Below are 8032 nucleotides of genomic sequence, written 5' to 3'. Positions count from 1 at the left end.
AGGTTAAATATTTTTTCCTTCCACCTTTGCATATATACCATCAAAGCAAGCTAAAAAGCCAGGTTCAGATTTAGAAATCTCTGATTTCTGAGTTTCATATCAGAATCTGGTACTACTAGGAGAAAAGCTTCCTACATCCTGGTCCCCTGCCCACAGTGACAGCTTCCCACCTTCCACTTTCAATCCTAGGTCTTTTCCACTCTACAAGGGGTCTCACAAGCATATATATAGGAAATTCTTCATGTTCAAATTCCATCCACAGCCCTTAAACACAGCTGCAACCTGGATATGTGGGTCTGAGGGTGAGCAACCATCCGTGTGGTCTGCCTTGCGATAGTGAGTCAGGGGAGAGCCTCTAAGTAAGCGCAGGGTATTTGGGCAGGGAATCGGGTTATGCCCAACACTGAAAGCAAAGTCTAGAAGGGGGAGGGGACAGGTTCTGATTTGGTGCATCCTTGTGGTCCCATGTATTATGCATCCCATGTGGAGCGGCACAACCAGAGAAAGGTCAGGTTAGGGCAGAGGATAAGAGCTGGGAAAGAACAACTATGTAAGAGACAGAATCAATTCCTTGAGTCCAAAATGAGAATTTCTGTTGCTTTATATATGAAAACCTGCAGTTTTGACTGAAGAGAAGATGAGTGATGTAGGAATGCTTTCACTTTCTGCCCCTTTTGCCCTCTCCTTACAATTCCAAGCACAAGTTTGAAAAGTTCAACGAGCCCGTGGGATCCCCTTGCAGACCAGCAAGGCTGGCTGGGCTGTGCTAGCACGTGCAGAGGCAGACCCAGTCCACTTTTCACAAACAAGGCAGCAGCCGCTCAGACAGGCCCGTGTCCGAAGGTGCTCAGGGACCTGGCCTGAAACAAGAATGAGAATTGCCAAAAGACCTAAATACATCACAACCTCAGCCTCCTCCTCTTCTCACCCCCATACCAGGACAACAACGTGAAGAGGGAGCTCTCAGAACATTCAGTCCCAGGGCTCTGTATTAGTAAAAGGACAGAAAAGATGTTAAAACACAGCCACGCACCCATGCTCTGTCTAGTGATACCTGAGTAGGATCTTACAGTCCTTTTTTCCCTTTTCTAGAAGGAAAATGGCTCTGATAATGAAAGAGCGGACAACCCTGAGACTATAACCTTGTATCACTGTTATACTAGAAAATAAAAGCCTCGTCCCTTCGTGTTGAAATTTCTTGACAGCACTGACCTAAGGCCTAATAGCTAATCAAGACATGCCCTAATATTCCTCTCCAGTCGAAGAAAAGAAATGCCATCTTTCCACAGCAGAGCAACCATAAGATGATATTTGAAAAGTTGTTTAAGAAGGGCCATAGAAAACATCACTTTTCGTACATTTTCACACTCAAAAACTGCAACAACAAATACAAATTGCTTCCAGAGACTGACGAGAAACCTAGAGAAGATAGGGCCGACGGATACTCTCCCAAGGAGGAATTACTTCTGGGGACAAGAAGCATTGCTCATTGTGTTCACACATGAAGAACTCTGACTACTCTCAGGCACAATTTCACTTAACTCTTGGACTACTTAACCTCAAAGTACGAGTTTGAGTCCTATTCTGCACCCCTCTCGATAAATGTAAAAGATTGAAATTTTACAGAGCATGTGCTCTGAACACAGAGGATTATATGAGAAATAAATAACAAAAATATATCTGAGAAAAAAAATCACATAGTAAATAACATATTTCTAAATAAGAAATTGGTCAAAGAAGAGGAAATCACAGGGAAGATGGTAAATTAATTTGGATGAAAAAATAATGAAAACAAAAATTACTTTCTCTATAGCCAGGGAAAATAAATTATCAGAAGTCTAGACAAAATGTTTTTCAGAAAAGTGGTAATCATAGCATTACTTATACTAATAAAACCTTGGGAACACTGATGCATTTTAATATTCACCAACAGAAAAGTAAAGCTTAAATAAAATATATCTACATGATAAATCCATGAAAAATTGTAGCTCGAAATATTTATTAACAAGGAAAAATGCTCACATTATAATGATAAGTTAAATGGCATTTCATAGCATGGTATATAGAGGATGAACCAACTGGAAGAAAATTTCATAATGCAGTTGAGATTCTCCTTTGCTGATTTGTGAATGATGCAGCTCTATCAGTTACCTATTGCTGTATAACAATCACAAAACCCCACTGGCATACAACAATGATACTTGTTATCTTTTTCTTTTTCTTTTTTTGCCAGGGCTTATATGACAAATTCTGTGGCCTGGTTGGGTTAAATAACAAGAATTACTTGTCCAAAAATTTTGTAGTCTTGAAGCCCAAAATCAAGGTATCAGCAGGGTCATGCTTTCTCTGAAGTCTGTACCATTCTGAAGGTGACTTGCAGGCAACCCATAACTCAATCTTTGTCTCCCTCACTTGAACATCTGTGTTCTTTTGTCTCCTCCTCACTCTTATATATTGCATCCAATTTTCTTCTGCTTACAAGAAGTCCAGTCATATTGAATTAAGGTTTACCCTGATTGACCTTGGCCACATTTTAAGAAGATCCTCAAAGATCCTATTTACAAATGGGTTCACATCAATAGAACCAGAAGTCATCCCTTGAACATGTCTTTGTGGGGGACATGATTCAATTCATATCACTCACATATCTACAATTTGATTGTGGTGGCTGACCTCATCTGGCACAGATGAGCAGCTCTGATTTGGGGGTGGGAGTGGGGATCTGCTCCACATGTGTTCATTGTGAGAATGGGTTGGAAAGGCCACCACTTACCCAGGTGAAGCTCTTCTCAAAAGGCAGTGGCTGATGCACAAGAGGGAAATCTACACCTTACAAGCCCACTTCCAGCCCCTGCTATTACACAACTGCTAATATACAATTGACTGAAATAGGTCACACGGTCAAACCCAATGTCAATGGGCAGGGAAATGTGTTCTACCAGGGCAAGGATATGGTAGATATTTTCTCTCAGACATATGTTTTCACAGCACAAATTTACAACAGTAAATATGAGCAGCTACAAAAAGAAAAAGAAAATAAAACTTTAAAATTTTTTCTAAAAATACGTAAACTAAACATATAGAAAAGTTTTCTGAATGGAAAATACTTATAACCCTGGTGCTTCCAGCTGTCAAGGGCTCTGACTTTGCCACAGCATCCACCAAACAGAAATGGAGCTGGTGCAAACATGAGGTAGGGCAGGAGGTCAGGGGATCCCAGTGTTTCTCCAGGTTTGCAGTGTTGGACACCACAGGATACATCCAGTCTTAAAATGTCTCTGCCCTCTCTCATATTTCTTAACCACATATCTTCCCACACTCCTTAGTGAGTGGTTACTATTCTTTTTTACCCCTGTGATGTTTGCTGCTTCATCCTATTCTAATCTGTACCTATTGTAAGAATCATTCTTAAAAATGTTTTTATAAAAGTTTAAAACTAGAAGTGGCACCGGATATATATAAATAGAGCAGGAGACATAAATACTTAAACATACATCCACTATCTCTATAGGATTCTTAAGAAAAATGGTGCAATTACTTTTTCCAGCAAAGAGAATTTAAGAATGAAATTTCTAAACAGGAGAAAGAGATCTTTTCACTGTATAACCTCCACTTATACTGTTCAATGTGTAAGTACTTCATATTACTTAACCAAAATGTATCATTTTTAAAACAAAAGTTAGATTTGAGCTCATTTTTCTCATGCCTATGCAGAGGCCCAGAAAAATGAAGTTATTTGCCTAACATCATGCAAAAACTATAGGAAGTGCTAATAACTAGATGGAGTCCAGCAGGGAGAGAACTTAGATTTATGGAGTGCCTGCCATTGATTTCTCCCAGAAACCTCAAGAGAGGAAAATTGCTGTCTTGCTTTTAAAAACAAAGAAAATAATATTTAGAGACATTAAATAATTTGCTCGGACATGCAACTTCTAACCAACCGAACTACAATGCAAAACTGACTCTACTATGTGGCTTAAAAGTCCTAGAGTCTACACCCCAACCTCATATGGCCTCTCCACTTCAACCAGCTTATTATACCCAACAGAAAACTCAGTTTTCCTCCCTGTCCTATTCTGATTAAGTAACATTCTCAATCTTAGGATGTCATTCCCACTGATCTGTTTCATACCAAAGAGCAAAGCTAAACACTCATCCAAACTATGTTGTTTCCCAAAAGAAGAGAATTTTCCCAAGGAGAAGTTCATAAACCAAAGTGGCTCCCCAGCACATAAACATGTTAATGTTTTTCAGAAGAAACTTTGCCATTAACGAAGCATTTACAAGAAAAAGTTCTCATGTATGACATAAACCTGCACCTCACTTTACCGAATGATGTGGATTTACAAACCAGCGCTGAGATAAACTGTCTTTTTCCCACATAAGCCTGTATGGGAAGTACTATTTACTGTGCCAGAAAATTCTGTGCAAGTTGCCTCTTCTAATAATGAACTGCTTGGCGTTGCCTGATAAGTATATAGATCCTGAAGTTATTTACTGCTCCTTTAAAGCTTCCAGACACTTAGATAAATGTCCTGAGCCACAAGTTTCTAAGTCATAGCACACATTATCCCTTTCTTAAAGGAAAGTTCTCTAAATTATGACACCCTTAGTCTTTAAATGTTGTATGTAACTTTAACTACCCATGTTTAAAACCCTTGAACCTATGAAAGTCTGAATTCACTAGACAGGGTCCCTAGACTTCCAGCACTACCTCAGGAATTCTCATACTAATTGCTATCTGGGACTTAACATACCTGACACTCACACACCCCAATCTTCCCACACTTCTCTTCTCTTTTGGCCAAAAACAACATAAGAATGTTTTTCACCTCCTATCCTCTTGAAAAAAATTGTAATCGTCAGGGTTATTTGTTGAGAAGTTATATGAAACGACTGTGAAAAGAATCAAATTTCAAATACTAAATACTACACTTTTAAATTAAATTTGCAAGGGCAGCAATGGAGCAAAGAAACAGGCATACAGGAAAACAGAGTAAATTGGAATTGAAGGGCCTGACTACAGTCCCATCTGCGGCCCCTGCTGGTTGTTTGTCTTTGGGAAAAGACATGCCTGAGTCTCTGATATACAGGTCCATTAAGCCTGTATATCTTAAATGATTCATAATATCCATTCCAAATTAATTGATCTATGCTTGCTGAAACAATTTTCATAAAATAAAGAATGCCTTGAAAACAATTATCCAAATGTAAGGAAGTAAAATTCATTTCTGTATGTGAGAGAAAAAACTGGAACTTGGATCCCTCATTTAAAACACCCATGTACACACACACACACACACACACTAATAAACAAAGCACTGGATCTTCTTCCTCAATTGCTGCTCCTTTCTTAAGAAAATGTGTTTCTACTCATGGTTTTCCTCAGGCCAACTTGGACATCCTTGTTCCTCAAACTATAGATTAGTGGGTTTAACATGGGTACTACAATAGTATAGAACAGGGAGAACACTTTTCCTTGGTCAAGGGGCAAAACGGAAGGTGGTTTAAGATACACAAAAGCCCCGGAACCAAAGAAAAGGAAACCACAATTAGGTGGGAGCTGCAAGTGCTAAAGGCTTTGGACCTACCCTCCTTGGAGTGAATATGGAGAATGTTGGAGAGGATTAGAGCATAAGAGATAAAGATGGTGACAATGGGCACTCCAATGTCAATGGCCACAAAAATAAAGACCACCAGCTCATTCACATATGTGCTATTGCAGGAGATCTCAAGGAGAGGAAAGATGTCACACATGAAATGATTGACAAGGTTGTCGGCACAGAAGGTCAGACTTGCTACACTCCCTGTATGGGCAATGGCCCCCAAAAAACCCATCACATAAACACCTAACAAAAGGAATAGACACACTTGCGGAGACATGGTAACTGTGTACAACTATGGTTTACAGATGGCAACATAGCAGTCATACGCCATTGCTGACAAGACAAAGGAGTCAGAGATGATGAGAAAACAGAAGAAAAAGAGTTGAGTCATGCACCCTGCATGCAATATGATATTCTCCTTTGAGACAAAACTCACAAGCATTTTGGGAGTGATGGTAGTGGAGTAACAGAAATCTATTAAGGAGAGGTTGAAGAGGAAAAAGTACATGGGAGTGTGGAGGTGAGAATTCAGTCCAATCAGAGTTATAAAGCCCAGGTTTCCCACCACAGTGATGATATAGATGCACAGAAACAAAAAGAAAAGAGGGATCTGGAGTCCTGGCAAGTCCGTTAAGCCTGAGAGGAGAAACTCAGTCACAGAAGAGTTCATAGCTGCCATTTTCCTCTGGTGGGGTCTGTGAGAAAAACAGAAAGAACCAGTTAGAGTGAAAACATCACTATCACCTTCCCAGGATCCCACCACCATTCTTGATAACAGATTCCACAGACAGAGATGTGAAACTCTGGTCTTTACTGATTGCTAGGCTAGAGTACAATATGAGTGAACTTTGTCTCCACGATGAGAGCTGGTACACCTAATGAGAGGGGTGCTAAAAATGCACTGGATGATTTTTAAAATTTTAAGTCACTTCCTTTTCTGTGACATTTTCTCATAATTCTGCTTCCGTTATTGACACCTGGCCTCATCTCGGAAAGTATTCTGACATGTAGAAACCACTGTGATGATGCTCAGGGCTTCCACCTCTGGGTCAGTGCTGGACTAGCAGGGAGATAAAGTTGTGTTTTTTTCCCAGAAATAATAATTTTGTAAAGCTATGACTTATTTAGTGTCTACTATGAGAGAATCTCATCTAAATTCTATGTGACAATGTTATGTTCCCTATGTTACAGATAAGATAACTGAGACTAAATCATTAGCCTAGAGAACAAAACTCCTAAGTTGCAGCAATAAGGTGAACTTATTCGGGTCGTCTGGCTCCCATGGTTTGTACTTTTCACCACCACACTACATGACTGTCCAAGATCAGGCAGGCACTCACTTCTCTTGTTTAAAACCTCAGAGCTACACTGTACTGTCTCTTATCCACATTTTCCTGCAGAAATGGAACAGAGAATGACAGCACTGAATTCAGAACCCTATGCTCCCAGTCCTGAGCAATGAATCAGATCCTCTAATTTATGTTGGAACTCTTCCACAACAAAACACCATTTCTAATTGTTGGATTGCTCTAAGCCCCTGTCCAGCTTCCAGGGAGAAGACTGAACTTTTTCCAGACCAGTGAATCAAAAGCATCACAGGAGAGTTTTACTCTGGATTAGAGATCTCATAATGACCTGCTTGTTACAGTATAAACTCCCTTTGGATGATTACCTTAGAGACTGCCATGCCTAAGCAAGAAGGAGTGTTTTGTTTGTACCATGATGTTAATAATTTGGCCTTTAGCGACTCAAATATTTCATTCAACTAACATCTATTCAGCACTATGAAGAGCAAATCATTTTGAAAAAAATAATTATCATTACCATTTCTTGAGTATCCAATATTACACCTGAAAGCCAAGATCAAAATGCAATATATCAATATAACTTTGTTTACTCTTCATAATAATGATACTCATTTTAAAGGTAAGGTGCTGACAAAGACAACAGGCTTCAGAAACCACAGTGGTGCTATGTCTGTCTGCTTCTATATCCCTTATTTAGCAACCAGACCAAACTACCTCCTCATGAGAACTACTAGAAAAAATCCAAAAAGTAAGGTCCTTGCCATCTAGGACCTAAAAGTCTGGTAAAAAAAAGTTTCTAGTTTTTTGAAAAATGAAATGATTTTAATTTTAAAAAGTGATTACAGCCAGGAAGGGTAAACAATAAGGCAAATGTAATTTAGAAGGGGACATTCAATAATTTTCCACATTACAATTAAATCCAGGAATTGTGCTGCTCCCAGCTTAGAAAAGAAAGGAGATTTTTTTTATTCCTTTCCCCTATCTTTTCATGGAATGGAAATTTGATTGTAACAAAGAATCCAAATTAGATAATTGCTCATATCCTCTTCCAAGATCAACCTTTCTCTAAATTAATAACCAACCAAAATTCCCCATAACTGTCCTGACTTCTACCCACAT

The 8032-nt window shown here is 39.1% G+C and overlaps 1 pseudogene across 1 annotated transcript in view; it reads right to left on the bottom strand.

Moving 5' to 3' along the window:
- Positions 1-5353: 5353 nt before the first annotated feature.
- The window catches only part of LOC143644077 (olfactory receptor 8B12-like), a 40000-nt pseudogene continuing 37321 nt past the window's right edge, over positions 5354-8032 (bottom strand). The window contains exon 3 of the transcript XR_013156498.1: positions 5354-6301. The product of XR_013156498.1 is annotated as an olfactory receptor 8B12-like (transcript). The remainder of the gene's footprint in view (positions 6302-8032) is intronic.

This window comes from Tamandua tetradactyla, chromosome 8, assembly GCF_023851605.1.
Source record: "Tamandua tetradactyla isolate mTamTet1 chromosome 8, mTamTet1.pri, whole genome shotgun sequence".
Classification (NCBI taxonomy): Eukaryota; Metazoa; Chordata; class Mammalia; order Pilosa; family Myrmecophagidae; genus Tamandua; species Tamandua tetradactyla.
This window is presented reverse-complemented; position numbering and strand designations above follow the sequence as displayed.